The 26,217-nt window shown below is 44.4% G+C and overlaps 41 non-coding genes and 2 pseudogenes across 41 annotated transcripts; all 43 read left to right on the top strand.

Moving 5' to 3' along the window:
- The first annotated feature begins 63 nt into the window (after window positions 1–63).
- On the top strand, window positions 64–182 carry LOC134113035 (5S ribosomal RNA). Its single transcript, XR_009946358.1, has one exon. It is a non-coding gene; the product is annotated as a 5S ribosomal RNA (ribosomal RNA).
- Window positions 183–521: 339 nt separating this feature from the next.
- On the top strand, window positions 522–640 carry LOC134113085 (5S ribosomal RNA). The gene has a single exon (XR_009946408.1). It is a non-coding gene; the product is annotated as a 5S ribosomal RNA (ribosomal RNA).
- A 339-nt stretch (window positions 641–979) lies between these two features.
- Window positions 980–1,098, top strand: LOC134113044 (5S ribosomal RNA). The gene has a single exon (XR_009946367.1). It is a non-coding gene; the product is annotated as a 5S ribosomal RNA (ribosomal RNA).
- Window positions 1,099–1,437: 339 nt separating this feature from the next.
- Window positions 1,438–1,556, top strand: LOC134112665 (5S ribosomal RNA). The gene has a single exon (XR_009945988.1). It is a non-coding gene; the product is annotated as a 5S ribosomal RNA (ribosomal RNA).
- A 344-nt stretch (window positions 1,557–1,900) lies between these two features.
- Window positions 1,901–2,019, top strand: LOC134113034 (5S ribosomal RNA). The gene has a single exon (XR_009946357.1). It is a non-coding gene; the product is annotated as a 5S ribosomal RNA (ribosomal RNA).
- Window positions 2,020–2,358: 339 nt separating this feature from the next.
- On the top strand, window positions 2,359–2,477 carry LOC134112664 (5S ribosomal RNA). The gene has a single exon (XR_009945987.1). It is a non-coding gene; the product is annotated as a 5S ribosomal RNA (ribosomal RNA).
- A 395-nt stretch (window positions 2,478–2,872) lies between these two features.
- On the top strand, window positions 2,873–2,991 carry LOC134112663 (5S ribosomal RNA). The gene has a single exon (XR_009945986.1). It is a non-coding gene; the product is annotated as a 5S ribosomal RNA (ribosomal RNA).
- A 395-nt stretch (window positions 2,992–3,386) lies between these two features.
- On the top strand, window positions 3,387–3,505 carry LOC134112661 (5S ribosomal RNA). Its single transcript, XR_009945984.1, has one exon. It is a non-coding gene; the product is annotated as a 5S ribosomal RNA (ribosomal RNA).
- Window positions 3,506–3,845: 340 nt separating this feature from the next.
- Window positions 3,846–3,964, top strand: LOC134112935 (5S ribosomal RNA). Its single transcript, XR_009946258.1, has one exon. It is a non-coding gene; the product is annotated as a 5S ribosomal RNA (ribosomal RNA).
- Window positions 3,965–4,303: 339 nt separating this feature from the next.
- LOC134112660 (5S ribosomal RNA) lies at window positions 4,304–4,422 on the top strand. The gene has a single exon (XR_009945983.1). It is a non-coding gene; the product is annotated as a 5S ribosomal RNA (ribosomal RNA).
- Window positions 4,423–4,766: 344 nt separating this feature from the next.
- Window positions 4,767–4,885, top strand: LOC134112659 (5S ribosomal RNA). Its single transcript, XR_009945982.1, has one exon. It is a non-coding gene; the product is annotated as a 5S ribosomal RNA (ribosomal RNA).
- A 395-nt stretch (window positions 4,886–5,280) lies between these two features.
- LOC134112658 (5S ribosomal RNA) lies at window positions 5,281–5,399 on the top strand. Its single transcript, XR_009945981.1, has one exon. It is a non-coding gene; the product is annotated as a 5S ribosomal RNA (ribosomal RNA).
- Window positions 5,400–5,738: 339 nt separating this feature from the next.
- Window positions 5,739–5,857, top strand: LOC134112657 (5S ribosomal RNA). The gene has a single exon (XR_009945980.1). It is a non-coding gene; the product is annotated as a 5S ribosomal RNA (ribosomal RNA).
- Window positions 5,858–6,201: 344 nt separating this feature from the next.
- On the top strand, window positions 6,202–6,320 carry LOC134112656 (5S ribosomal RNA). Its single transcript, XR_009945979.1, has one exon. It is a non-coding gene; the product is annotated as a 5S ribosomal RNA (ribosomal RNA).
- A 339-nt stretch (window positions 6,321–6,659) lies between these two features.
- On the top strand, window positions 6,660–6,778 carry LOC134112542 (5S ribosomal RNA; annotated as a pseudogene).
- A 339-nt stretch (window positions 6,779–7,117) lies between these two features.
- On the top strand, window positions 7,118–7,236 carry LOC134112655 (5S ribosomal RNA). The gene has a single exon (XR_009945978.1). It is a non-coding gene; the product is annotated as a 5S ribosomal RNA (ribosomal RNA).
- A 344-nt stretch (window positions 7,237–7,580) lies between these two features.
- Window positions 7,581–7,699, top strand: LOC134112654 (5S ribosomal RNA). Its single transcript, XR_009945977.1, has one exon. It is a non-coding gene; the product is annotated as a 5S ribosomal RNA (ribosomal RNA).
- A 395-nt stretch (window positions 7,700–8,094) lies between these two features.
- LOC134112653 (5S ribosomal RNA) lies at window positions 8,095–8,213 on the top strand. Its single transcript, XR_009945976.1, has one exon. It is a non-coding gene; the product is annotated as a 5S ribosomal RNA (ribosomal RNA).
- Window positions 8,214–8,557: 344 nt separating this feature from the next.
- Window positions 8,558–8,676, top strand: LOC134112652 (5S ribosomal RNA). The gene has a single exon (XR_009945975.1). It is a non-coding gene; the product is annotated as a 5S ribosomal RNA (ribosomal RNA).
- A 344-nt stretch (window positions 8,677–9,020) lies between these two features.
- On the top strand, window positions 9,021–9,139 carry LOC134112650 (5S ribosomal RNA). The gene has a single exon (XR_009945973.1). It is a non-coding gene; the product is annotated as a 5S ribosomal RNA (ribosomal RNA).
- Window positions 9,140–9,478: 339 nt separating this feature from the next.
- On the top strand, window positions 9,479–9,597 carry LOC134112649 (5S ribosomal RNA). Its single transcript, XR_009945972.1, has one exon. It is a non-coding gene; the product is annotated as a 5S ribosomal RNA (ribosomal RNA).
- A 344-nt stretch (window positions 9,598–9,941) lies between these two features.
- Window positions 9,942–10,060, top strand: LOC134112648 (5S ribosomal RNA). Its single transcript, XR_009945971.1, has one exon. It is a non-coding gene; the product is annotated as a 5S ribosomal RNA (ribosomal RNA).
- Window positions 10,061–10,399: 339 nt separating this feature from the next.
- Window positions 10,400–10,518, top strand: LOC134112945 (5S ribosomal RNA). Its single transcript, XR_009946268.1, has one exon. It is a non-coding gene; the product is annotated as a 5S ribosomal RNA (ribosomal RNA).
- Window positions 10,519–10,913: 395 nt separating this feature from the next.
- On the top strand, window positions 10,914–11,032 carry LOC134112647 (5S ribosomal RNA). Its single transcript, XR_009945970.1, has one exon. It is a non-coding gene; the product is annotated as a 5S ribosomal RNA (ribosomal RNA).
- Window positions 11,033–11,371: 339 nt separating this feature from the next.
- LOC134112646 (5S ribosomal RNA) lies at window positions 11,372–11,490 on the top strand. The gene has a single exon (XR_009945969.1). It is a non-coding gene; the product is annotated as a 5S ribosomal RNA (ribosomal RNA).
- A 344-nt stretch (window positions 11,491–11,834) lies between these two features.
- LOC134112645 (5S ribosomal RNA) lies at window positions 11,835–11,953 on the top strand. The gene has a single exon (XR_009945968.1). It is a non-coding gene; the product is annotated as a 5S ribosomal RNA (ribosomal RNA).
- Window positions 11,954–12,292: 339 nt separating this feature from the next.
- On the top strand, window positions 12,293–12,411 carry LOC134112644 (5S ribosomal RNA). Its single transcript, XR_009945967.1, has one exon. It is a non-coding gene; the product is annotated as a 5S ribosomal RNA (ribosomal RNA).
- Window positions 12,412–12,806: 395 nt separating this feature from the next.
- Window positions 12,807–12,925, top strand: LOC134112643 (5S ribosomal RNA). The gene has a single exon (XR_009945966.1). It is a non-coding gene; the product is annotated as a 5S ribosomal RNA (ribosomal RNA).
- Window positions 12,926–13,264: 339 nt separating this feature from the next.
- Window positions 13,265–13,383, top strand: LOC134112642 (5S ribosomal RNA). Its single transcript, XR_009945965.1, has one exon. It is a non-coding gene; the product is annotated as a 5S ribosomal RNA (ribosomal RNA).
- Window positions 13,384–13,778: 395 nt separating this feature from the next.
- On the top strand, window positions 13,779–13,897 carry LOC134112641 (5S ribosomal RNA). Its single transcript, XR_009945964.1, has one exon. It is a non-coding gene; the product is annotated as a 5S ribosomal RNA (ribosomal RNA).
- Window positions 13,898–14,236: 339 nt separating this feature from the next.
- LOC134112639 (5S ribosomal RNA) lies at window positions 14,237–14,355 on the top strand. The gene has a single exon (XR_009945962.1). It is a non-coding gene; the product is annotated as a 5S ribosomal RNA (ribosomal RNA).
- A 344-nt stretch (window positions 14,356–14,699) lies between these two features.
- LOC134112638 (5S ribosomal RNA) lies at window positions 14,700–14,818 on the top strand. Its single transcript, XR_009945961.1, has one exon. It is a non-coding gene; the product is annotated as a 5S ribosomal RNA (ribosomal RNA).
- A 339-nt stretch (window positions 14,819–15,157) lies between these two features.
- LOC134112637 (5S ribosomal RNA) lies at window positions 15,158–15,276 on the top strand. Its single transcript, XR_009945960.1, has one exon. It is a non-coding gene; the product is annotated as a 5S ribosomal RNA (ribosomal RNA).
- A 339-nt stretch (window positions 15,277–15,615) lies between these two features.
- Window positions 15,616–15,734, top strand: LOC134112636 (5S ribosomal RNA). Its single transcript, XR_009945959.1, has one exon. It is a non-coding gene; the product is annotated as a 5S ribosomal RNA (ribosomal RNA).
- Window positions 15,735–16,073: 339 nt separating this feature from the next.
- LOC134112635 (5S ribosomal RNA) lies at window positions 16,074–16,192 on the top strand. Its single transcript, XR_009945958.1, has one exon. It is a non-coding gene; the product is annotated as a 5S ribosomal RNA (ribosomal RNA).
- Window positions 16,193–16,536: 344 nt separating this feature from the next.
- On the top strand, window positions 16,537–16,655 carry LOC134112531 (5S ribosomal RNA). The gene has a single exon (XR_009945863.1). It is a non-coding gene; the product is annotated as a 5S ribosomal RNA (ribosomal RNA).
- Window positions 16,656–17,051: 396 nt separating this feature from the next.
- LOC134112634 (5S ribosomal RNA) lies at window positions 17,052–17,170 on the top strand. The gene has a single exon (XR_009945957.1). It is a non-coding gene; the product is annotated as a 5S ribosomal RNA (ribosomal RNA).
- A 339-nt stretch (window positions 17,171–17,509) lies between these two features.
- On the top strand, window positions 17,510–17,628 carry LOC134112944 (5S ribosomal RNA). The gene has a single exon (XR_009946267.1). It is a non-coding gene; the product is annotated as a 5S ribosomal RNA (ribosomal RNA).
- Window positions 17,629–24,142: 6,514 nt separating this feature from the next.
- Window positions 24,143–24,261, top strand: LOC134113071 (5S ribosomal RNA). Its single transcript, XR_009946394.1, has one exon. It is a non-coding gene; the product is annotated as a 5S ribosomal RNA (ribosomal RNA).
- A 339-nt stretch (window positions 24,262–24,600) lies between these two features.
- Window positions 24,601–24,719, top strand: LOC134112633 (5S ribosomal RNA). Its single transcript, XR_009945956.1, has one exon. It is a non-coding gene; the product is annotated as a 5S ribosomal RNA (ribosomal RNA).
- A 396-nt stretch (window positions 24,720–25,115) lies between these two features.
- LOC134112632 (5S ribosomal RNA) lies at window positions 25,116–25,234 on the top strand. The gene has a single exon (XR_009945955.1). It is a non-coding gene; the product is annotated as a 5S ribosomal RNA (ribosomal RNA).
- Window positions 25,235–25,632: 398 nt separating this feature from the next.
- On the top strand, window positions 25,633–25,751 carry LOC134113000 (5S ribosomal RNA). The gene has a single exon (XR_009946323.1). It is a non-coding gene; the product is annotated as a 5S ribosomal RNA (ribosomal RNA).
- Window positions 25,752–26,090: 339 nt separating this feature from the next.
- On the top strand, window positions 26,091–26,209 carry LOC134112541 (5S ribosomal RNA; annotated as a pseudogene).
- The last annotated feature ends 8 nt before the right edge of the window (window positions 26,210–26,217 follow it).

Raw genomic sequence — 26,217 nt, 5'->3', positions numbered from 1 at the left:
AGAAAAAGAAACTTCTGATTATCTTTGACACGTTTTAAAGGATTAGGAAAAAGATGAAAAGCAGCTTACGGCCATACCTCTCTGGTTCCGCCCGATCTCGTCTGATCTCGGAAGCTAAGCAGAGCAGGGCCTAGTTAGTACCTGGATGGAAGACCGCCTGGGAATCCCAGGTGCCGTAAGCTTTTTCACTTCTCTCTCTGAAAGCCGCCCAGCGCCGTAGATTGTACACCTACACAATTGTAAAAAAAATTTCACATTGTAGAAGAGATGCAATAGGAAGAAGATGAAAGGTGGCTTACGTCCATACCATCGTCAGGCCATTTGAGGTGGCGGGGACTGCAATGGCCATTCACCGATTGGCTGGGACTCCTGGGCGGGTCTTCTCTAGTCCATCCAATTTTCGGCATGGGATGTCACAGCCTTCTTTGCATACCCTTATTTAACCCACACAAAGATGCCAACGGCAGGCGTGTCATAATTCATTGACGCATTATAAAGGATTAGGAAAAAGATGAAAAGCAGCTTACGGCCATACCTCTCTGGTTCCGCCCGATCTCGTCTGATCTTGGAAGCTAAGCAGAGCAGGGCCTGGTTAGTACCTGGATGGAAGACCGCCTGGGAATCCAAGGTGCCGTAAGCTTTTTCACTTCTCTCTCTGAAAGCCGCCCAGCGCCGTAGATTGTACACCTACACAATTGTAAAAAAAATTTCACATTGTAGAAGAGATGCAATAGGAAGAAGATGAAAGGTGGCTTACGTCCATACCATCGTCAGGCCATTTGAGGTGGCGGGGACTGCAATGGCCATTCACCGATTGGCTGGGACTCCTGGGCGGGTCTTCTCTAGTCCATCCAATTTTCGGCATGGGATGTCACAGCCTTCTTTGCATACCCTTATTTAACCCACACAAAGATGCCAACGGCAGGCGTGTCATAATTCATTGACGCATTATAAAGGATTAGGAAAAAGATGAAAAGCAGCTTACAGCCATACCTCTCTGGTTCCGCCCGATCTCGTCTGATCTCGGAAGCTAAGCAGAGCAGGGCCTGGTTAGTACCTGGATGGAAGACCGCCTGGGAATCCCAGGTGCCGTAAGCTTTTTCACTTCTCTCTCTGAAAGCCGCCCAGCGCCGTAGATTGTACACCTACACAATTGTAAAAAAAATTTCACATTGTAGAAGAGATGCAATAGGAAGAAGATGAAAGGTGGCTTACGTCCATACCATCGTCAGGCCATTTGAGGTGGCGGGGACTGCAATGGCCATTCACCGATTGGCTGGGACTCCTGGGCGGGTCTTCTCTAGTCCATCCAATTTTCGGCATGGGATGTCACAGCCTTCTTTGCATACCCTTATTTAACCCACACAAAGATGCCAACGGCAGGCGTGTCATAATTCATTGACGCATTATAAAGGATTAGGAAAAAGATGAAAAGCAGCTTACGGCCATACCTCTCTGGTTCCGCCCGATCTCGTCTGATCTCGGAAGCTAAGCAGAGCAGGGCCTGGTTAGTACCTGGATGGAAGACCGCCTGGGAATCCCAGGTGCCGTAAGCTTTTTCACTTCTCTCTCCGAAAGCCGCCCAGCGCCGTAGATTGTACACCTGTTTTAAAGTTGGATATGAAAGGAAATTAGACAATATTATCCAAAATGATTCCGTTTCATGATTGCTAAATTAGTGTTGATCAACATTTACGATTGGCATACTATTGTTTGTAATTTAGCCGTTGAAATACAGGTGCTAACCCAACATGTTAGAATTGCCAGTGAAGAAAAGTAAAGTTACCTTCAGGCTTTAGGAACCTCTCTTGCCAATGCTAAGAACTGCTTCAATTTTAGAAAAAGAAACTTCTGATTATCTTTGACACGTTTTAAAGGATTAGGAAAAAGATGAAAAGCAGCTTACGGCCATACCTCTCTGGTTCCGCCCGATCTCGTCTGATCTCGGAAGCTAAGCAGAGCAGGGCCTAGTTAGTACCTGGATGGAAGACCGCCTGGGAATCCCAGGTGCCGTAAGCTTTTTCACTTCTCTCTCTGAAAGCCGCCCAGCGCCGTAGATTGTACACCTACACAATTGTAAAAAAAAATTCACATTGTAGAAGAGATGCAATAGGAAGAAGATGAAAGGTGGCTTACGTCCATACCATCGTCAGGCCATTTGAGGTGGCGGGGACTGCAATGGCCATTCACCGATTGGCTGGGACTCCTGGGCGGGTCTTCTCTAGTCCATCCAATTTTCGGCATGGGATGTCACAGCCTTCTTTGCATACCCTTATTTAACCCACACAAAGATGCCAACGGCAGGCGTGTCATAATTCATTGACGCATTATAAAGGATTAGGAAAAAGATGAAAAGCAGCTTACGGCCATACCTCTCTGGTTCCGCCCGATCTCGTCTGATCTCGGAAGCTAAGCAGAGCAGGGCCTGGTTAGTACCTGGATGGAAGACCGCCTGGGAATCCCAGGTGCCGTAAGCTTTTTCACTTCTCTCTCCGAAAGCTGCCGAGCGCCGCAGATTGTACACCTACAAATTACAAAAAGAACATCACATTGTTGAAGAGATGCATGTTTAGTGTTGTTTTAACGTTGGATATGAAAGGAAATTAGACAATATTATCCAAAATGATTCCGTTTCATGATTGCTAAATTAGTGTTGATCAACATTTACGATTGGCATACTATTGTTTGTAATTTAGCCGTTGAAATACAGGTGCTAACCCAACATGTTAGAATTGCCAGTGAAGAAAAGTAAAGTTACCTTCAGGCTTTAGGAACCTCTCTTGCCAATGCTAAGAACTGCTTCAATTTTAGAAAAAGAAACTTCTGATTATCTTTGACACGTTTTAAAGGATTAGGAAAAAGATGAAAAGCAGCTTACGGCCATACCTCTCTGGTTCCGCCCGATCTCGTCTGATCTCGGAAGCTAAGCAGAGCAGGGCCTGGTTAGTACCTGGATGGAAGACCGCCTGGGAATCCCAGGTGCCGTAAGCTTTTTCACTTCTCTCTCCGAAAGCCGCCGAGCGCCGCAGATTGTACACCTACAAATTACAAAAAGAACATCACATTGTTGAAGAGATGCATGTTTAGTGTTGTTTTAACGTTGGATATGAAAGGAAATTAGACAATATTATCCAAAATGATTCCGTTTCATGATTGCTAAATTAGTGTTGATCAACATTTACGATTGGCATACTATTGTTTGTAATTTAGCCGTTGAAATACAGGTGCTAACCCAACATGTTAGAATTGCCAGTGAAGAAAAGTAAAGTTACCTTCAGGCTTTAGGAACCTCTCTTGCCAATGCTAAGAACTGCTTCAATTTTAGAAAAAGAAACTTCTGATTATCTTTGACACGTTTTAAAGGATTAGGAAAAAGATGAAAAGCAGCTTACGGCCATACCTCTCTGGTTCCGCCCGATCTCGTCTGATCTCGGAAGCTAAGCAGAGCAGGGCCTGGTTAGTACCTGGATGGAAGACCGCCTGGGAATCCCAGGTGCCGTAAGCTTTTTCACTTCTCTCTCTGAAAGCCGCCCAGCGCCGTAGATTGTACACCTACACAATTGTAAAAAAAAATTCACATTGTAGAAGAGATGCAATAGGAAGAAGATGAAAGGTGGCTTACGTCCATACCATCGTCAGGCCATTTGAGGTGGCGGGGACTGCAATGGCCATTCACCGATTGGCTGGGACTCCTGGGCGGGTCTTCTCTAGTCCATCCAATTTTCGGCATGGGATGTCACAGCCTTCTTTGCATACCCTTATTTAACCCACACAAAGATGCCAACGGCAGGCGTGTCATAATTCATTGACGCATTATAAAGGATTGAGGAAAAAGATGAAAAGCAGCTTACGGCCATACCTCTCTGGTTCCGCCCGATCTCGTCTGATCTCGGAAGCTAAGCAGAGCAGGACCTGGTTAGTACCTGGATGGAAGACCGCCTGGGAATCCCAGGTGCCGTAAGCTTTTTCACTTCTCTCTCTGAAAGCCGCCCAGCGCCGTAGATTGTACACCTACACAATTGTAAAAAAAATTTCACATTGTAGAAGAGATGCAATAGGAAGAAGATGAAAGGTGGCTTACGTCCATACCATCGTCAGGCCATTTGAGGTGGCGGGGACTGCAATGGCCATTCACCGATTGGCTGGGACTCCTGGGCGGGTCTTCTCTAGTCCATCCAATTTTCGGCATGGGATGTCACAGCCTTCTTTGCATACCCTTATTTAACCCACACAAAGATGCCAACGGCAGGCGTGTCATAATTCATTGACGCATTATAAAGGATTAGGAAAAAGATGAAAAGCAGCTTACGGCCATACCTCTCTGGTTCCGCCCGATCTCGTCTGATCTCGGAAGCTAAGCAGAGCAGGGCCTGGTTAGTACCTGGATGGAAGACCGCCTGGGAATCCCAGGTGCCGTAAGCTTTTTCACTTCTCTCTCCGAAAGCCGCCCAGCGCCGTAGATTGTACACCTGTTTTAAAGTTGGATATGAAAGGAAATTAGACAATATTATCCAAAATGATTCCGTTTCATGATTGCTAAATTAGTGTTGATCAACATTTACGATTGGCATACTATTGTTTGTAATTTAGCCGTTGAAATACAGGTGCTAACCCAACATGTTAGAATTGCCAGTGAAGAAAAGTAAAGTTACCTTCAGGCTTTAGGAACCTCTCTTGCCAATGCTAAGAACTGCTTCAATTTTAGAAAAAGAAACTTCTGATTATCTTTGACACGTTTTAAAGGATTAGGAAAAAGATGAAAAGCAGCTTACGGCCATACCTCTCTGGTTCCGCCCGATCTCGTCTGATCTCGGAAGCTAAGCAGAGCAGGGCCTGGTTAGTACCTGGATGGAAGACCGCCTGGGAATCCCAGGTGCCGTAAGCTTTTTCACTTCTCTCTCCGAAAGCCGCCGAGCGCCGCAGATTGTACACCTACAAATTACAAAAAGAATATCACATTGTTGAAGAGATGCATGTTTAGTGTTGTTTTAACGTTGGATATGAAAGGAAATTAGACAATATTATCCAAAATGATTCCGTTTCATGATTGCTAAATTAGTGTTGATCAACATTTACGATTGGCATACTATTGTTTGTAATTTAGCCGTTGAAATACAGGTGCTAACCCAACATGTTAGAATTGCCAGTGAAGAAAAGTAAAGTTACCTTCAGGCTTTAGGAACCTCTCTTGCCAATGCTAAGAACTGCTTCAATTTTAGAAAAAGAAACTTCTGATTATCTTTGACACGTTTTAAAGGATTAGGAAAAAGATGAAAAGCAGCTTACGGCCATACCTCTCTGGTTCCGCCCGATCTCGTCTGATCTCGGAAGCTAAGCAGAGCAGGGCCTGGTTAGTACCTGGATGGAAGACCGCCTGGGAATCCCAGGTGCCGTAAGCTTTTTCACTTCTCTCTCTGAAAGCCGCCCAGCGCCGTAGATTGTACACCTACACAATTGTAAAAAAAAATTCACATTGTAGAAGAGATGCAATAGGAAGAAGATGAAAGGTGGCTTACGTCCATACCATCGTCAGGCCATTTGAGGTGGCGGGGACTGCAATGGCCATTCACCGATTGGCTGGGACTCCTGGGCGGGTCTTCTCTAGTCCATCCAATTTTCGGCATGGGATGTCACAGCCTTCTTTGCATACCCTTATTTAACCCACACAAAGATGCCAACGGCAGGCGTGTCATAATTCATTGACGCATTATAAAGGATTAGGAAAAAGATGAAAAGCAGCTTACGGCCATACCTCTCTGGTTCCGCCCGATCTCGTCTGATCTCGGAAGCTAAGCAGAGCAGGGCCTGGTTAGTACCTGGATGGAAGACCGCCTGGGAATCCCAGGTGCCGTAAGCTTTTTCACTTCTCTCTCCGAAAGCCGCCCAGCGCCGTAGATTGTACACCTGTTTTAAAGTTGGATATGAAAGGAAATTAGACAATATTATCCAAAATGATTCCGTTTCATGATTGCTAAATTAGTGTTGATCAACATTTACGATTGGCATACTATTGTTTGTAATTTAGCCGTTGAAATACAGGTGCTAACCCAACATGTTAGAATTGCCAGTGAAGAAAAGTAAAGTTACCTTCAGGCTTTAGGAACCTCTCTTGCCAATGCTAAGAACTGCTTCAATTTTAGAAAAAGAAACTTCTGATTATCTTTGACACGTTTTAAAGGATTAGGAAAAAGATGAAAAGCAGCTTACGGCCATACCTCTCTGGTTCCGCCCGATCTCGTCTGATCTCGGAAGCTAAGCAGAGCAGGGCCTGGTTAGTACCTGGATGGAAGACCGCCTGGGAATCCCAGGTGCCGTAAGCTTTTTCACTTCTCTCTCTGAAAGCCGCCCAGCGCCGTAGATTGTACACCTACACAATTGTAAAAAGTTTATCACATTGTAGAAGAGATGCAATAGGAAGAAGATGAAAGGTGGCTTACGTCCATACCATCGTCAGGCCATTTGAGGTGGCGGGGACTGCAATGGCCATTCACCGATTGGCTGGGACTCCTGGGCGGGTCTTCTCTAGTCCATCCAATTTTCGGCATGGGATGTCACAGCCTTCTTTGCATACCCTTATTTAACCCACACAAAGATGCCAACGGCAGGCGTGTCATAATTCATTGACGCATTATAAAGGATTAGGAAAAAGATAAAAAGCAGCTTACGGCCATACCTCTCTGGTTCCGCCCGATCTTGTCTGATCTCGGAAGCTAAGCAGAGCAGGGCCTGGTTAGTACCTGGATGGAAGACCGCCTGGTAATCCCAGGTGCCGTAAGGTTTTTCACTTCTCTCTCTGAAAGCCGCCCAGCGCCGTAGCTTGTACACCTACACAATTGTAAAAAGTTTATCACATTGTAGAAGAGATGCAATAGGAAGAAGATGAAAGGTGGCTTACGTCCATACCATCGTCAGGCCATTTGAGGTGGCGGGGACTGCAATGGCCATTCACCGATTGGCTGGGACTCCTGGGCGGGTCTTCTCTAGTCCATCCAATTTTCGGCATGGGATGTCACAGCCTTCTTTGCATACCCTTATTTAACCCACACAAAGATGCCAACGGCAGGCGTGTCATAATTCATTGACGCATTATAAAGGATTAGGAAAAAGATGAAAAGCAGCTTACGGCCATACCTCTCTGGTTCCGCCCGATCTCGTCTGATCTCGGAAGCTAAGCAGAGCAGGGCCTGGTTAGTACCTGGATGGAAGACCGCCTGGGAATCCCAGGTGCCGTAAGCTTTTTCACTTCTCTCTCCGAAAGCCGCCCAGCGCCGTAGATTGTACACCTGTTTTAAAGTTGGATATGAAAGGAAATTAGACAATATTATCCAAAATGATTCCGTTTCATGATTGCTAAATTAGTGTTGATCAACATTTACGATTGGCATACTATTGTTTGTAATTTAGCCGTTGAAATACAGGTGCTAACCCAACATGTTAGAATTGCCAGTGAAGAAAAGTAAAGTTACCTTCAGGCTTTAGGAACCTCTCTTGCCAATGCTAAGAACTGCTTCAATTTTAGAAAAAGAAACTTCTGATTATCTTTGACACGTTTTAAAGGATTAGGAAAAAGATGAAAAGCAGCTTACGGCCATACCTCTCTGGTTCCGCCCGATCTCGTCTGATCTCGGAAGCTAAGCAGAGCAGGGCCTGGTTAGTACCTGGATGGAAGACCGCCTGGGAATCCCAGGTGCCGTAAGCTTTTTCACTTCTCTCTCCGAAAGCCGCCGAGCGCCGCAGATTGTACACCTACAAATTACAAAAAGAATATCACATTGTTGAAGAGATGCATGTTTAGTGTTGTTTTAACGTTGGATATGAAAGGAAATTAGACAATATTATCCAAAATGATTCCGTTTCATGATTGCTAAATTAGTGTTGATCAACATTTACGATTGGCATACTATTGTTTGTAATTTAGCCGTTGAAATACAGGTGCTAACCCAACATGTTAGAATTGCCAGTGAAGAAAAGTAAAGTTACCTTCAGGCTTTAGGAACCTCTCTTGCCAATGCTAAGAACTGCTTCAATTTTAGAAAAAGAAACTTCTGATTATCTTTGACACGTTTTAAAGGATTAGGAAAAAGATGAAAAGCAGCTTACGGCCATACCTCTCTGGTTCCGCCCGATCTCGTCTGATCTCGGAAGCTAAGCAGAGCAGGGCCTGGTTAGTACCTGGATGGAAGACCGCCTGGGAATCCCAGGTGCCGTAAGCTTTTTCACTTCTCTCTCCGAAAGCCGCCCAGCGCCGTAGATTGTACACCTGTTTTAAAGTTGGATATGAAAGGAAATTAGACAATATTATCCAAAATGATTCCGTTTCATGATTGCTAAATTAGTGTTGATCAACATTTACGATTGGCATACTATTGTTTGTAATTTAGCCGTTGAAATACAGGTGCTAACCCAACATGTTAGAATTGCCAGTGAAGAAAAGTAAAGTTACCTTCAGGCTTTAGGAACCTCTCTTGCCAATGCTAAGAACTGCTTCAATTTTAGAAAAAGAAACTTCTGATTATCTTTGACACGTTTTAAAGGATTAGGAAAAAGATGAAAAGCAGCTTACGGCCATACCTCTCTGGTTCCGCCCGATCTCGTCTGATCTCGGAAGCTAAGCAGAGCAGGGCCTGGTTAGTACCTGGATGGAAGACCGCCTGGGAATCCCAGGTGCCGTAAGCTTTTTCACTTCTCTCTCCGAAAGCCGCCCAGCGCCGTAGATTGTACACCTGTTTTAAAGTTGGATATGAAAGGAAATTAGACAATATTATCCAAAATGATTCCGTTTCATGATTGCTAAATTAGTGTTGATCAACATTTACGATTGGCATACTATTGTTTGTAATTTAGCCGTTGAAATACAGGTGCTAACCCAACATGTTAGAATTGCCAGTGAAGAAAAGTAAAGTTACCTTCAGGCTTTAGGAACCTCTCTTGCCAATGCTAAGAACTGCTTCAATTTTAGAAAAAGAAACTTCTGATTATCTTTGACACGTTTTAAAGGATTAGGAAAAAGATGAAAAGCAGCTTACGGCCATACCTCTCTGGTTCCGCCCGATCTCGTCTGATCTCGGAAGCTAAGCAGAGCAGGGCCTGGTTAGTACCTGGATGGAAGACCGCCTGGGAATCCCAGGTGCCGTAAGCTTTTTCACTTCTCTCTCTGAAAGCCGCCCAGCGCCGTAGATTGTACACCTACACAATTGTAAAAAAAAATTCACATTGTAGAAGAGATGCAATAGGAAGAAGATGAAAGGTGGCTTACGTCCATACCATCGTCAGGCCATTTGAGGTGGCGGGGACTGCAATGGCCATTCACCGATTGGCTGGGACTCCTGGGCGGGTCTTCTCTAGTCCATCCAATTTTCGGCATGGGATGTCACAGCCTTCTTTGCATACCCTTATTTAACCCACACAAAGATGCCAACGGCAGGCGTGTCATAATTCATTGACGCATTATAAAGGATTAGGAAAAAGATGAAAAGCAGCTTACGGCCATACCTCTCTGGTTCCGCCCGATCTCGTCTGATCTCGGAAGCTAAGCAGAGCAGGGCCTGGTTAGTACCTGGATGGAAGACCGCCTGGGAATCCCAGGTGCCGTAAGCTTTTTCACTTCTCTCTCCGAAAGCCGCCCAGCGCCGTAGATTGTACACCTGTTTTAAAGTTGGATATGAAAGGAAATTAGACAATATTATCCAAAATGATTCCGTTTCATGATTGCTAAATTAGTGTTGATCAACATTTACGATTGGCATACTATTGTTTGTAATTTAGCCGTTGAAATACAGGTGCTAACCCAACATGTTAGAATTGCCAGTGAAGAAAAGTAAAGTTACCTTCAGGCTTTAGGAACCTCTCTTGCCAATGCTAAGAACTGCTTCAATTTTAGAAAAAGAAACTTCTGATTATCTTTGACACGTTTTAAAGGATTAGGAAAAAGATGAAAAGCAGCTTACGGCCATACCTCTCTGGTTCCGCCCGATCTCGTCTGATCTCGGAAGCTAAGCAGAGCAGGGCCTGGTTAGTACCTGGATGGAAGACCGCCTGGGAATCCCAGGTGCCGTAAGCTTTTTCACTTCTCTCTCTGAAAGCCGCCCAGCGCCGTAGATTGTACACCTACACAATTGTAAAAAAAAATTCACATTGTAGAAGAGATGCAATAGGAAGAAGATGAAAGGTGGCTTACGTCCATACCATCGTCAGGCCATTTGAGGTGGCGGGGACTGCAATGGCCATTCACCGATTGGCTGGGACTCCTGGGCGGGTCTTCTCTAGTCCATCCAATTTTCGGCATGGGATGTCACAGCCTTCTTTGCATACCCTTATTTAACCCACACAAAGATGCCAACGGCAGGCGTGTCATAATTCATTGACGCATTATAAAGGATTAGGAAAAAGATGAAAAGCAGCATACGGCCATACCTCTCTGGTTCCGCCCGATCTCGTCTGATCTCGGAAGCTAAGCAGAGCAGGGCCTGGTTAGTACCTGGATGGAAGACCGCCTGGGAATCCCAGGTGCCGTAAGCTTTTTCACTTCTCTCTCCGAAAGCCGCCGAGCGCCGCAGATTGTACACCTACAAATTACAAAAAGAATATCACATTGTTGAAGAGATGCATGTTTAGTGTTGTTTTAACGTTGGATATGAAAGGAAATTAGACAATATTATCCAAAATGATTCCGTTTCATGATTGCTAAATTAGTGTTGATCAACATTTACGATTGGCATACTATTTTTTGTAATTTAGCCGTTGAAATACAGGTGCTAACCCAACATGTTAGAATTGCCAGTGAAGAAAAGTAAAGTTACCTTCAGGCTTTAGGAACCTCTCTTGCCAATGCTAAGAACTGCTTCAATTTTAGAAAAAGAAACTTCTGATTATCTTTGACACGTTTTAAAGGATTAGGAAAAAGATGAAAAGCAGCTTACGGCCATACCTCTCTGGTTCCGCCCGATCTCGTCTGATCTCGGAAGCTAAGCAGAGCAGGGCCTGGTTAGTACCTGGATGGAAGACCGCCTGGGAATCCCAGGTGCCGTAAGCTTTTTCACTTCTCTCTCTGAAAGCCGCCCAGCGCCGTAGATTGTACACCTACACAATTGTAAAAAAAAATTCACATTGTAGAAGAGATGCAATAGGAAGAAGATGAAAGGTGGCTTACGTCCATACCATCGTCAGGCCATTTGAGGTGGCGGGGACTGCAATGGCCATTCACCGATTGGCTGGGACTCCTGGGCGGGTCTTCTCTAGTCCATCCAATTTTCGGCATGGGATGTCACAGCCTTCTTTGCATACCCTTATTTAACCCACACAAAGATGCCAACGGCAGGCGTGTCATAATTCATTGACGCATTATAAAGGATTAGGAAAAAGATGAAAAGCAGCTTACGGCCATACCTCTCTGGTTCCGCCCGATCTCGTCTGATCTCGGAAGCTAAGCAGAGCAGGGCCTGGTTAGTACCTGGATGGAAGACCGCCTGGGAATCCCAGGTGCCGTAAGCTTTTTCACTTCTCTCTCCGAAAGCCGCCCAGCGCCGTAGATTGTACACCTGTTTTAAAGTTGGATATGAAAGGAAATTAGACAATATTATCCAAAATGATTCCGTTTCATGATTGCTAAATTAGTGTTGATCAACATTTACGATTGGCATACTATTGTTTGTAATTTAGCCGTTGAAATACAGGTGCTAACCCAACATGTTAGAATTGCCAGTGAAGAAAAGTAAAGTTACCTTCAGGCTTTAGGAACCTCTCTTGCCAATGCTAAGAACTGCTTCAATTTTAGAAAAAGAAACTTCTGATTATCTTTGACACGTTTTAAAGGATTAGGAAAAAGATGAAAAGCAGCTTACGGCCATACCTCTCTGGTTCCGCCCGATCTCGTCTGATCTCGGAAGCTAAGCAGAGCAGGGCCTGGTTAGTACCTGGATGGAAGACCGCCTGGGAATCCCAGGTGCCGTAAGCTTTTTCACTTCTCTCTCTGAAAGCCGCCCAGCGCCGTAGATTGTACACCTACACAATTGTAAAAAAAAATTCACATTGTAGAAGAGATGCAATAGGAAGAAGATGAAAGGTGGCTTACGTCCATACCATCGTCAGGCCATTTGAGGTGGCGGGGACTGCAATGGCCATTCACCGATTGGCTGGGACTCCTGGGCGGGTCTTCTCTAGTCCATCCAATTTTCGGCATGGGATGTCACAGCCTTCTTTGCATACCCTTATTTAACCCACACAAAGATGCCAACGGCAGGCGTGTCATAATTCATTGACGCATTATAAAGGATTAGGAAAAAGATGAAAAGCAGCTTACGGCCATACCTCTCTGGTTCCGCCCGATCTCGTCTGATCTCGGAAGCTAAGCAGAGCAGGGCCTGGTTAGTACCTGGATGGAAGACCGCCTGGGAATCCCAGGTGCCGTAAGCTTTTTCACTTCTCTCTCCGAAAGCCGCCGAGCGCCGCAGATTGTACACCTACAAATTACAAAAAGAATATCACATTGTTGAAGAGATGCATGTTTAGTGTTGTTTTAACGTTGGATATGAAAGGAAATTAGACAATATTATCCAAAATGATTCCGTTTCATGATTGCTAAATTAGTGTTGATCAACATTTACGATTGGCATACTATTTTTTGTAATTTAGCCGTTGAAATACAGGTGCTAACCCAACATGTTAGAATTGCCAGTGAAGAAAAGTAAAGTTACCTTCAGGCTTTAGGAACCTCTCTTGCCAATGCTAAGAACTGCTTCAATTTTAGAAAAAGAAACTTCTGATTATCTTTGACACGTTTTAAAGGATTAGGAAAAAGATGAAAAGCAGCTTACGGCCATACCTCTCTGGTTCCGCCCGATCTCGTCTGATCTCGGAAGCTAAGCAGAGCAGGGCCTGGTTAGTACCTGGATGGAAGACCGCCTGGGAATCCCAGGTGCCGTAAGCTTTTTCACTTCTCTCTCTGAAAGCCGCCCAGCGCCGTAGATTGTACACCTACACAATTGTAAAAAAAAATTCACATTGTAGAAGAGATGCAATAGGAAGAAGATGAAAGGTGGCTTACGTCCATACCATCGTCAGGCCATTTGAGGTGGCGGGGACTGCAATGGCCATTCACCGATTGGCTGGGACTCCTGGGCGGGTCTTCTCTAGTCCATCCAATTTTCGGCATGGGATGTCACAGCCTTCTTTGCATACCCTTATTTAACCCACACAAAGATGCCAACGGCAGGCGTGTCATAATTCATTGACGCATTATAAAGGATTAGGAAAAAGATGAAAAGCAGCTTACGGCCATACCTCTCTGGTTCCGCCCGATCTCGTCTGATCTCGGAAGCTAAGCAGAGCAGGGCCTGGTTAGTACCTGGATGGAAGACCGCCTGGGAATCCCAGGTGCCGTAAGCTTTTTCACTTCTCTCTCCGAAAGCCGCCGAGCGCCGCAGATTGTACACCTACAAATTACAAAAAGAATATCACATTGTTGAAGAGATGCATGTTTAGTGTTGTTTTAACGTTGGATATGAAAGGAAATTAGACAATATTATCCAAAATGATTCCGTTTCATGATTGCTAAATTAGTGTTGATCAACATTTACGATTGGCATACTATTTTTTGTAATTTAGCCGTTGAAATACAGGTGCTAACCCAACATGTTAGAATTGCCAGTGAAGAAAAGTAAAGTTACCTTCAGGCTTTAGGAACCTCTCTTGCCAATGCTAAGAACTGCTTCAATTTTAGAAAAAGAAACTTCTGATTATCTTTGACACGTTTTAAAGGATTAGGAAAAAGATGAAAAGCAGCTTACGGCCATACCTCTCTGGTTCCGCCCGATCTCGTCTGATCTCGGAAGCTAAGCAGAGCAGGGCCTGGTTAGTACCTGGATGGAAGACCGCCTGGGAATCCCAGGTGCCGTAAGCTTTTTCACTTCTCTCTCTGAAAGCCGCCCAGCGCCGTAGATTGTACACCTACACAATTGTAAAAAAAAATTCACATTGTAGAAGAGATGCAATAGGAAGAAGATGAAAGGTGGCTTACGTCCATACCATCGTCAGGCCATTTGAGGTGGCGGGGACTGCAATGGCCATTCACCGATTGGCTGGGACTCCTGGGCGGGTCTTCTCTAGTCCATCCAATTTTCGGCATGGGATGTCACAGCCTTCTTTGCATACCCTTATTTAACCCACACAAAGATGCCAACGGCAGGCGTGTCATAATTCATTGACGCATTATAAAGGATTAGGAAAAAGATGAAAAGCAGCTTACGGCCATACCTCTCTGGTTCCGCCCGATCTCGTCTGATCTCGGAAGCTAAGCAGAGCAGGGCCTGGTTAGTACCTGGATGGAAGACCGCCTGGGAATCCCAGGTGCCGTAAGCTTTTTCACTTCTCTCTCCGAAAGCCGCCCAGCGCCGTAGATTGTACACCTGTTTTAAAGTTGGATATGAAAGGAAATTAGACAATATTATCCAAAATGATTCCGTTTCATGATTGCTAAATTAGTGTTGATCAACATTTACGATTGGCATACTATTGTTTGTAATTTAGCCGTTGAAATACAGGTGCTAACCCAACATGTTAGAATTGCCAGTGAAGAAAAGTAAAGTTACCTTCAGGCTTTAGGAACCTCTCTTGCCAATGCTAAGAACTGCTTCAATTTTAGAAAAAGAAACTTCTGATTATCTTTGACACGTTTTAAAGGATTAGGAAAAAGATGAAAAGCAGCTTACGGCCATACCTCTCTGGTTCCGCCCGATCTCGTCTGATCTCGGAAGCTAAGCAGAGCAGGGCCTGGTTAGTACCTGGATGGAAGACCGCCTGGGAATCCCAGGTGCCGTAAGCTTTTTCACTTCTCTCTCTGAAAGCCGCCCAGCGCCGTAGATTGTACACCTACACAATTGTAAAAAAAAATTCACATTGTAGAAGAGATGCAATAGGAAGAAGATGAAAGGTGGCTTACGTCCATACCATCGTCAGGCCATTTGAGGTGGCGGGGACTGCAATGGCCATTCACCGATTGGCTGGGACTCCTGGGCGGGTCTTCTCTAGTCCATCCAATTTTCGGCATGGGATGTCACAGCCTTCTTTGCATACCCTTATTTAACCCACACAAAGATGCCAACGGCAGGCGTGTCATAATTCATTGACGCATTATAAAGGATTAGGAAAAAGATGAAAAGCAGCTTACGGCCATACCTCTCTGGTTCCGCCCGATCTCGTCTGATCTCGGAAGCTAAGCAGAGCAGGGCCTGGTTAGTACCTGGATGGAAGACCGCCTGGGAATCCCAGGTGCCGTAAGCTTTTTCACTTCTCTCTCTGAAAGCCGCCCAGCGCCGTAGCTTGTACACCTACACAATTGTAAAAAGTTTATCACATTGTAGAAGAGATGCAATAGGAAGAAGATGAAAGGTGGCTTACGTCCATACCATCATCAGGCCATTTGAGGTGGCGGGGACTGCAATGGCCATCCACCGATTGGCTGGGACTCCTGGGCGGGTCTTCTCTAGTCCATCCAATTTTCGCCATAGGATGTCACAGCCTTCTTTGCATACCCTTATTTAACCCACACAAAGATGCCAACGGCAGGCGTGACATAATTTTTTGACGCATTATAAAGGATTAGGAAAAAGATAAAAAGCAGCTTACGGCCATACCTCTCTGGTTCCGCCCGATCTCGTCTGATCTCGGAAGCTAAGCAGAGCAGGGCCTGGTTAGTACCTGGATGGAAGACCGCCTGGGAATCCCAGGTGCCGTAAGCTTTTTCACTTCTCTCTCTGAAAGCCGCCCAGCGCCGTAAATTGTACACCTACACAATTGTAAAAAAAAATTCACATTGTAGAAGAGATGCAATAGGAAGAAGATGAAAGGTGGCTTACGTCCGTACCATCGTCAGGCCATTTGAGGTGGCGGGGACTGCAATGGCCATTCACCGATTGGCTGGGACCCCTGGGCGGGTCTTCTCTAGTCCATCCAATTTTCGGCATGGGATGTCACAGCCTTCTTTGCATACCCTTATTTAACCCACACAAAGATGCCAACGGCAGGCGTGTCATAATTCATTGACGCATTATAAAGGATTAGGAAAAAGATAAAAAGCAGCTTACGGCCATACCTCTCTGGTTCCGCCCGATCTCGTCTGATCTCGGAAGCTAAGCAGAGCAGGGCCTGGTTAGTACCTGGATGGAAGACCGCCTGGGAATCCCAGGTGCCGTAAGCTTTTTCACTTCTCTCTCCGAAAGCCGCCGAGCGCCGCAGATTGTACACCTGTTTTAACGTTGGATATGAAAGGAAATTAGACAATATTATCCAAAATGATTCCGTTTCATGATTGCTAAATTAGTGTTGGTCAACATTTACGATTGGCATACTGTTGTTTGTAATTTAGCCGTTGAAATACAGGTGCTAACCCAACATGTTAGAATTGCCAGTGAAGAAAAGTAAAGTTACCTTCAGGCTTTAGGAACCTCTCTTGCCAATGCTAAGAACTGCTTCAATTTTAGAAAAAGAAACTTCTGATTATCTTTGACACGTTTTAAAGGATTAGGAAAAAGATAAAAAGCAGCTTACAGCCATACCTCTCTGGTTCCGCCCGATCTCGTCTGATCTCGGAAGCTAAGCAGAGCAGGGCCTGGTTAGTACCTGGATGGAAGACCGCCTGGGAATCCCAGGTTCCGTAAGCTTTTTCACTTCTCTCACCGAAAGCCGCCGAGCGCCGCAGATTGTACACCTACAAATTACAAAAAGTATATCACATTGTTGAAGAGATGCATGTTTAGTGTTGTTTTAACGTTGGATATGAAAGGCAATTAGACAATATTATCCAAAATGATTCCGTTTCATGGTTGCTAAATTAGTGTTGATCAACATTTAACAATTGGCATACTTTTGTTTGTAATTTAGCCGTTGAAATACAGGTGCTAACCCAACATGTTAGATTTACCAGTGAAGAAAAGTAAAGTTCCCTTCAGGTTTTAGGAACCTCTCTTGCCAATGCTAAGAACTGCTTCAATTTTAGAAAAAGAAACTTCTGATTATCTTTGACACGTTTTAAAGGATTAGGAAAAAGATAAAAAGCAGCTTACGGCCATACCTCTCTGGTTCCGCCCGATCTCGTCTGATCTCGGAAGCTAAGCAGAGCAGGGCCTGGTTAGTACCTGGATGGAAGACCGCCTGGGAATCCCAGGTGCCGTAAGCTTTTTCACTTCTCTCTCTGAAAGCCGCCCAGCGCCGTAGCTTGTACACCTACACAATTGTAAAAAGTTTATCGCATTGTAGAAGAGATGCAATAGGAAGAAGATGAAAGGTGGCTTACGTCCATACCATCATCAGGCCATTTGAGGTGGCGGGGACTGCAATGGCCATCCACCGATTGGCTGGGACTCCTGGGCGGGTCTTCTCTAGTCCATCCAATTTTCGCCATAGGATGTCACAGCCTTCTTTGCATACCCTTATTTAACCCACACAAAGATGCCAACGGCAGGCGTGACATAATTTTTTGACGCATTATAAAGGATTAGGAAAAAGATAAAAAGCAGCTTACGGCCATACCTCTCTGGTTCCGCCCGATCTCGTCTGATCTCGGAAGCTAAGCAGAGCAGGGCCTGGTTAGTACCTGGATGGAAGATCGCCTGGGAATCCCAGGTGCCGTAAGCTTTTTAACTTCTCTCTCTAAAAGCCGCCCAGCGCCGTAGATTGTACACCTACACAATTGTAAAAAAAAATTCACATTGTAGAAGAGATGTAATAGGAAGAAGATGAAAGGTGGCTTACGTCCATACCATCGTCAGGCCATTTGAGGTGGCGGGGACTGCAATGGCCATTCACCGATTGGCTGGGACTCCTGGGCGGGTCTTCTCTAGTCCATCCAATTTTCGGCATGGGATGTCACAGCCTTCTTTGCATACCCTTATTTAACCCACACAAAGATGCCAACGGCAGGCGTGTCATAATTCATTGACGCATTATAAAGGATTAGGAAAAAGATAAAAAGCAGCTTACGGCCATACCTCTCTGGTTCCGCCCGATCTCGTCTGATCACATGTGAAGGCTCCGCCCATTGCAGGAAGTGAGTTACAAGCTAGATTTGTTTGGCACACGTCTTTTGGAGGACTTTTTTCCCTTCTCTTTTTTCTTGAGATTTCAATGCTCTGAGTGAGATTGTTTTTCTTTGTGAGACTTTGTTGTTTAATATCCCCCAGCAGTGTTACACTGTCTGGGGGACATTTTTCTTTTTTACCGGGTTTTGTGCATACTCGAAGGAATTATCCTTTTTTGTGTGAGGGTTTTTTTTCATCCCTTTTTTCAATGATGGACCAACAGCGTGAACAAACACAAAGTGGACAGATGCCAATGATGAAGATGATGGCAGATGGACAAAGAAAGGAGAAGACAAGTGGGAATGACGGCGAGAATAACAATGACGACGGGAAAAGACAGCGGAGCTTGACCGTGAGTGTGGAGACAGAGGGGGATATTACGATCCCTGTAATGGAACTGATGCACTGCATTAAGGAGATTTGTGGAGGACTCATGGCCTGCCGGGTGATAAACCCAAAGAAGTATGAAGTCACCATGAGCCACCCAAAAGGGAAGCAGAGGCTCATGGATGGCTTCAAAATAGGTGATACCAAGGTCCATGCAAGGGAAATCAGCAATGATGAACTGGTTGTTTCTTTTCTCAACCTACCATATTATATAGTGGACACTGAGATTGAGTGCAAACTGAGGGGTTGGGGGGTCTCTGCGGTCTCCCCTTATAAAAGACGGATGTGGCCAGGCACCAAGGTGGCAGACGGGACAAGATTTGTCCGGGTCAGATTTAATGAACATGTATAGTCACTCCCATATTCTACAAAATTCAACACTGTATTGGGGGCAGAATATTTCAGGGTGTTGCATGACAAACAGGTGAGGGTGTGCCGGATGTGCATGCAGCCAGGACACATAGTACGGGACTGTCCGGAGTTTATGTGCCACCAGTGTGGGGTACAGGGGCACTACGCCAGAGAATGCCCCCGAAAACATCAGAAAAAGTGTACCCTATGCGGGGAGGAGACGGAGCATTGCAGATGTAACATGCGGGAGGAGGAACCGAGCCAAACTGGAGCCAGCACCCAAGAGAGGGGTGAGGAAGAAGGAGAAAGCGACAAGGAGGGGATCGGCGGCAGCGACGAGGATGCAGGTGGTCATGAGGAAGAGGATGAGAGCAGCGTGGGCGTGCTGGAGGTATTTCCGGAATGGCTGGAAGCGGCTGAGGAGGAGACGACCGTTTCAACGGCTGCACCTGAGGCGGCGCCAAGCCAAGGAAAAGGGAAGGTGCAGGACGGCAGGCTGAGAAAACCACTGTTGCAGGAGGAGCCTGAAAAGACACAGGCGTTTGGGCAAGAGACAGAGGTGCAGAACAGGGCTCCAGAGAGCACGCCACCTACCGCTGAGGCAATAGAGAGTGAGTTTTTGGGGATGGGAGCCACCCTGGATGCAGTGGACGTCAACACCGGTGGGACTCCACCTTTGCTGCTGGATACCGCATCAGACTCTGAAATGGATGTGGAAAAAATAATAGAGGTGAGAAAGAGGCGGGGGGAGCAGGGGGGGAAAAACAGGGCAAGGAAGAAAAAAAATCCTTGCTCTAAGGATAAGCCATAATGAACACGTTCATGATAATAATATTTATGTATGCGCTAATGGGTTCTGTGGATATAAGTATAACCTCCCTAAATACAAATGGTTTCAGAAATGCAGACAAGATTCAAGCAGTGTTTAGTAAGAACCATCTGACAGACATATTGTGTCTTCAAGAAACACACTGGGACTTGATCACAACCAAATATGTACACAAGCATTGGAGAGGGACGGTATACTCTGCTGAAGGAAGTGGAAGAACAGGAGGAGTAGCGGTGTTGATAAAAAAACAACATGATACCAATAGCAAATGCATTTATAGAGGCAATGATGGTAAATGTATAATTCTAGAAATTTTAGTCAATGATGAAATTATTAGATTAATAAATATACATGCTCCGAACGTAGAGAATGATAGGAAGAAATTTTTTATGGATTTAAATAGGTGGATCAACAACAAAACTATAATAATAGGAGACTTTAACGTGGTTCTGAGCAACAGAGATAGCTCTAAAAACAACACATATAAGAATGATTCAAGTAGGACGGTACTCAAAAACCTAATTTCGGGTTCAAACTTGATTGATGTGTGGAGGGTACTCCACCCCAGCACTAGAGGGTTTTCAAGGAGGCAAATCGTGCAGGGTCGATTAAAGCAGTCCCGTATAGATTTGGCTCTGGTAGCATCAGGGATGATCAGACAGACTTATGACATTCAGTACATATTCAACACATGGAGCGATCATGCTCAAATTGAATTGAAGTTGGGAGATGTCACTGTTAAAAGGGGAAGAGGGATATGGTGCCACAATAACAGCTTATTAGAGGACAAGATATATAAAAATAAGATCAGGAATCTATTAATTAATGGAATGAGTGGTATAAAATATGTTGATAATAAAATAGAATTCTGGGAAGATATTAAACTGAGAATCAAAAAATTAAGTATCAACTATAGTCGAGAGAAAAGATGGGAAGAAAAGAGAAAGGAAAGTATAATAAACGAGTTGTTGAATGTGGAAATAGAAAAGATGGAAGTGGATGAAAAGTATAGTAGCGAGGAATATGAAGTGTATAAAATAAAACTTGCAGAGTTTGAGGCCAAAAGATGCAAAGGTGCAGCGGTGAGGAGTAGGTCTCAGGCACTGCTTGAAGGGGAAAGAAGCACGGCTTACTTCTTGGGGCTGGAAAAAGTAACGCAGGAGAGACAACATATACAGCAACTGCAGAACAAAAGTGGTGTGATATGTAAAGAAAAAGATGAGATATTGGGTATAGTACATGAATACTATGAGGAGTTATATAAAGGGCAAAGCCCAGAGAAAGAGCAGATAGAACGGATTACCAGCCACATTGAGAAAAAAATAAGTGCAAATGACAAAGTCCTTTGTGATAAGGATATAGCTGTACAGGACATAGAGACTGCAATCAAAAATCTTAAAAAGAATAAGAGCCCGGGGTCCGACGGACTTACGGCAGAACTGTATCAGGGTTTCCCAGAGTTTTTCTCCCCAATCCTGCTTCAAGTGTTTGAAGAAATGGAGAAGGAAAAAAAAACTTCAGATAAGCTTACGGAGGGGATCATCACATTAATATACAAGAAGAAAGGGAGTAAAGATAAGTTAGACTATTACAGACCAATAAGTGTTTTAAATATGGATTATAAAATCATTGCAAAAATATTAGCCTTTAGGATGAGGGAGGTGATAAAAGGTATTGTTACAGAAACGCAAACGTATGGTATTCCAGGCAGGGAGATTAATGATAATATAATAACGGTAAAAAATGTAGTGGGGATCCTAAATAGGGAAGGTGGGTGTTTATTGGGGATCGATCTAGAGAAAGCGTTTGATCGAGTAGAGCATAGTTTTTTGTGGGAGGTGTTAAGTAAATATGGTTTTGGGGAGAGATATATTAACTGGGTTAAATTATTGTATGTGAATGCCAGAAGCAGGATTAAGGTAAATGGGTTCCTGACCGATCAGGTGGGGCTGCGGAGGTCAATACGACAGGGATGCCCTATGTCAGCTACGCTCTTCAGCCTGGTGGTAGAACCGTTGGCTTTAATGATAAATAACGATGATAGGATAGTGGGGATCAATACGAATGGGAATAGGAATTTAAAAGTAGTACAGTATGCAGATGATATTAATATATTTTTAAGAAATAGTACATATATAGAGAGGGTAATGAATCATATAAATGATTACGAAAAGGCTTCGGGAGCTAAAGTTAACAGTGGGAAATCAGAAATAATGGTGTTTAAAGAAGATAGCATGGATATAAATAAATGGGGTTTCAAATTAGTAGATGAGAGGAAAGTTTTAGGAGTGTATATAGGGAAAAACGAAAGCGCTGCCCGGGATAAAAACTGGCATGAAGCCATAAAACGAACTAGAAATATCTGTAATATGTGGCAGGCCCGTGGGCTTACCATCAGAGGGAAGGTAAAAGTGTGTAATGCGCTGGTACTGTCAACAATTGTACATATTTTGGGATCTTGCGAGCTGCCCGAATGGGCGCTCCATTCTCTGAATAGTGTGACATCCTCTTTTTTGTGGAGGGGGAAGGGAAATATGATAGCACGCAAGACCTTAATAGCTAAGAAAGAGGAGGGGGGTCTAACTCTGATGGATATTAGTGCCAAAAGAGATGCGCTAAGGGTTAAAATGCTTGGACGGTTTTTGGATGCGAAGAGGAAGCATCCTTGGAAAGACACCCTGGCAGGGCTCCTGGCTGAATACGGAGAGAAGAGCTACTTCAATTTAGGTGCCTTCAGTCCCAGGGATGTGATTGGGGGGCTGCCGGGGTTCTATCGTGAGGTGCTGGAGGCTTGGGACAAGATTCTTCCCCACCTCAGCCTTGACTGCAAATGGAGAGCGCACGTGATGCAGTTACCTTTTCTCAACTCCCCTTTCTTTGTTTATGCAGGAAGGCCCATTGTGTCGAAAGCACTCGAGAGTGCGGGGTTGACCTCCTTGGGGAGCATATGTAAAGCAGCAGGAGATTGGGTTTTTGATATAAACAAAACGGAAGTAGGCCTCAAAAGAGCCAATGTTAGGTATAGAGCAAAACAAATTAGAGATGTTGGTGCAAGAGTATTTAACTGTGTGGACAATGATTGGTTACACCTTACAGATGACGAGGAGCGGATGCAGGACGATGAAATGGAATTCCTTCTGTGCCTCGGGGACAAGTATACGCCAATAGGTAAAGCCAAAACAAAATGCATTTATAACATACTGGTACGGAAAGTGGCCATGAAGCCTGCATCGGAGAAAAGGTGGAAGGAACTTTTCCCAGATGAGCAGATGGGGACCATTTGGTTAAATTTAGATGTACCTCACCTACCACATGCTTTATTCCAAGCAGATTTCAAGCTGAGGCACAGGAGGATATACACTAGTATTGTCCTGCATCAGATCCACAAAAACATTTGTCAAAGGACGTGTGCTGTGTGTGAAAGGGAAGACGAAGATCTGGAGCATCTATTTTTGAAATGTTCCGGTTTAAATTCCATTCACACATATATCAAATCTATATTGACGACCTGTTGTGGAGTGGGGGCCAAACACATTGGCCAGTGGGAGTGGGTCTGGCTTTTTGGCTTGCCAAAAAAGAAAGATAGTACAACAATTGCAACCAACACCATTCTTGGCTTTGCGAGATATGCGGTACTCTTAAAAAGGAACAGGGCGCTATTTGATCACAAAAAAACAGACGTAATTGAAATGTTTAAGAATATGTTTAAAGCGCATGTAAAGCTGTTATTTATGTGTAAAAGGGAATGGTGCAAGAAACATTTTATGGAAGGTACCACAATATGTAGCATTGATGAAGAGGAGAAGTTATGCTTCTCCTTGTGAACCATATGGTTGTGTGAAAATAAGGTTGTGTGGATTACCCCCTAGAAGGCCCTTTGTTTTAGGGTTTTCTTTTGTATGGTTTTGTGTAGTGTTTTATTTTGTTTTGTATGTCGGTACCCTCTGGGTTGTATGTATTTTAAAATAAAATGTCATGTATTTTTGATAATAAAAGATAAAAAAAAAAAAGTTCCGCCCGATCTCGTCTGATCTCGGAAGCTAAGCAGAGCAGGGCCTGGTTAGTACCTGGATGGAAGACCGCCTGGGAATCCCAGGTGCCGTAAGCTTTTTCACTTCTCTCTGAAAGCCGCCGAGCACCGCAGATTGTACACCTACAAATTACAAAAAGTACATCACATTGTCGAAGAGATGCATGTTTAGTGTTGTTTTAACGTTGGATATATAAGGAACTTAGACAATATCATCAAAATTGATTCCGTTTCATGGTTGCTAAATTAGTGTTGATCAACATTTAACAATTGGCATACTTTTGTTTGTAATTTAGCCGTTGAAATACAGGTGCTAACCCAACATGTTAGAATTGCCAGTGAAGAAAAGTAAAGTTACCTTCAGGTTTTAGAAACCTCTCTTGCCAATGCTAAGAACTGCTTCAATTTTAGAAAAAGAAACTCTTCTGATTATCTTTGACGCATTATAAAGGATTAGGAAAAAGATAAAAAGCAGCTTACGGCCATACCTCTCTGGTTCCGCCCGATCTCGTCTGATCTCGGAAGCTAAGCAGAGCATGGCCTGGTTAGTACCTGGATGGAAGACCGCCTGGGAATCCCAGGTGCCGTAAGCTTTTTCACTTCTCTCTCTGAAAGCCGCCCAGCGCCGTAGCTTGTACACCTACACAATTGTAAAAAGTTTATCACATTGTAGAAGAGATGCAATAGGAAGAAGATGAAAGGTGGCTTACGTCCATACCATCATCAGGCCATTTGAGGTGGCGGGGACTGCAATGGCCATCCACCGATTGGCTGGGACTCCTGGGCGGGTCTTCTCTAGTCCATCCAATTTTCGCCATAGGATGTCACAGCCTTCTTTGCATACCCTTATTTAACCCACACAAAGATGCCAACGGCAGGCGTGACATAATTTTTTGACGCATTATAAAGGATTAGGAAAAAGATAAAAAGCAGCTTACGGCCATACCTCTCTGGTTCCGCCCGATCTCGTCTGATCTCGGAAGCTAAGCAGAGCAGGGCCTGGTTAGTACCTGGATGGAAGACCGCCTGGGAATCCCAGGTGCCGTAAGCTTTTTCACTTCTCTCACCGAAAGCCGCCGAGCGCCGCAGATTGTACACCTACAAATTACAAAAAGTATATCACATTGTTGAAGAGATGCATGTTTATTGTTGTTTTAACGTTGGATATGAAAGGAAATTAGACAATATTATCCAAAATGATTCCGTTTCATGATTGCTAAATTAGTGTTGATCAACATTTTACGATTGGCATACTATTGTTTGTAATTTAGCCGTTGAAATACAGGTGCTAACCAAACATGTTAGATTTACCAGTGAAGAAAAGTAAAGTTCCCTTCAGGTTTTAGGAACCTCTCTTGCCAATGCTAAGAACTGCTTCAATTTTAGAAAAAGAAACTTCTGATTATCTTTGACACGTTTTAAAGGATTAGGAAAAAGATGAAAAGCAGCTTACGGCCATACCTCTCTGGTTCCGCCCGATCTCGTCTGATCTCGGAAGCTAAGCAGAGCAGGGCCTGGTTAGTACCTGGATGGAAGACCGCCTGGGAATCCCAGGTGCCGTAAGCTTTTTCACTTCTCTCACCGAAAGCCGCCGAGCGCCGCAGATTGTACACCTACAAATTACAAAAAGTATATCACATTGTTGAAGAGATGCATGTTTAGTGTTGTTTTAACGTTGGATATGAAAGGCAATTAGACAAAATTATCCAAAATGATTCCGTTTCATGGTTGCTAAATTAGTGTTGATCAACATTTAACAATTGGCATACTTTTGTTTGTAATTTAGCCGTTGAAATACAGGTGCTAACCCAACATGTTAGAATTGCCAGTGAAGAAAAGTAAAGTTACCTTCAGGTTTTAGAAACCTCTCTTGCCAATCCTAAGAACTGCTTCAATTTTAGAAAAAGAAACTCTTCTGATTATCTTTGACGCATTATAAAGGATTAGGAAAAAGATAAAAAGCAGCTTACGGCCATACCTCTCTGGTTCCGCCCGATCTCGTCTGATCTCGGAAGCTAAGCAGAGCAGGGCCTGGTTAGTACCTGGATGGAAGACCGCCTGGGAATCCCAGGTGCCGTAAGGTTTTTCACTTCTCTCTCTGAAAGCCGCCCAGCGCCGTAGCTTGTACACCTACACAATTGTAAAAAGTTTATCACATTGTAGAAGAGATGCAATAGGAAGAAGATGAAAGGTGGCTTACGTCCATACCATCGTCAGGCCATTTGAGGTGGCGGGGACTGCAATGGCCATTCACCGATTGGCTGGGACTCCTGGGCGGGTCTTCTCTAGTCCATCCAATTTTCGGCATGGGATGTCACAGCCTTCTTTGCATACCCTTATTTAACCCACACAAAGATGCCAACGGCAGGCGTGTCATAATTCATTGACGCATTATAAAGGATTAGGAAAAAGATAAAAAGCAGCTTACGGCCATACCTCTCTGGTTCCGCCCGATCTTGTCTGATCTCGGAAGCTAAGCAGAGCAGGGCCTGGTTAGTACCTGGATGGAAGACCGCCTGGTAATCCCAGGTGCCGTAAGGTTTTTCACT

This window comes from Pungitius pungitius, unplaced genomic scaffold (genome assembly GCF_949316345.1).
Source record: "Pungitius pungitius unplaced genomic scaffold, fPunPun2.1 scaffold_25, whole genome shotgun sequence".
Taxonomy (NCBI): domain Eukaryota; kingdom Metazoa; phylum Chordata; class Actinopteri; order Perciformes; family Gasterosteidae; genus Pungitius; species Pungitius pungitius.
Note: the sequence above shows the minus strand (reverse complement) of the source record. Positions and strands in the feature narration are given on the sequence as shown.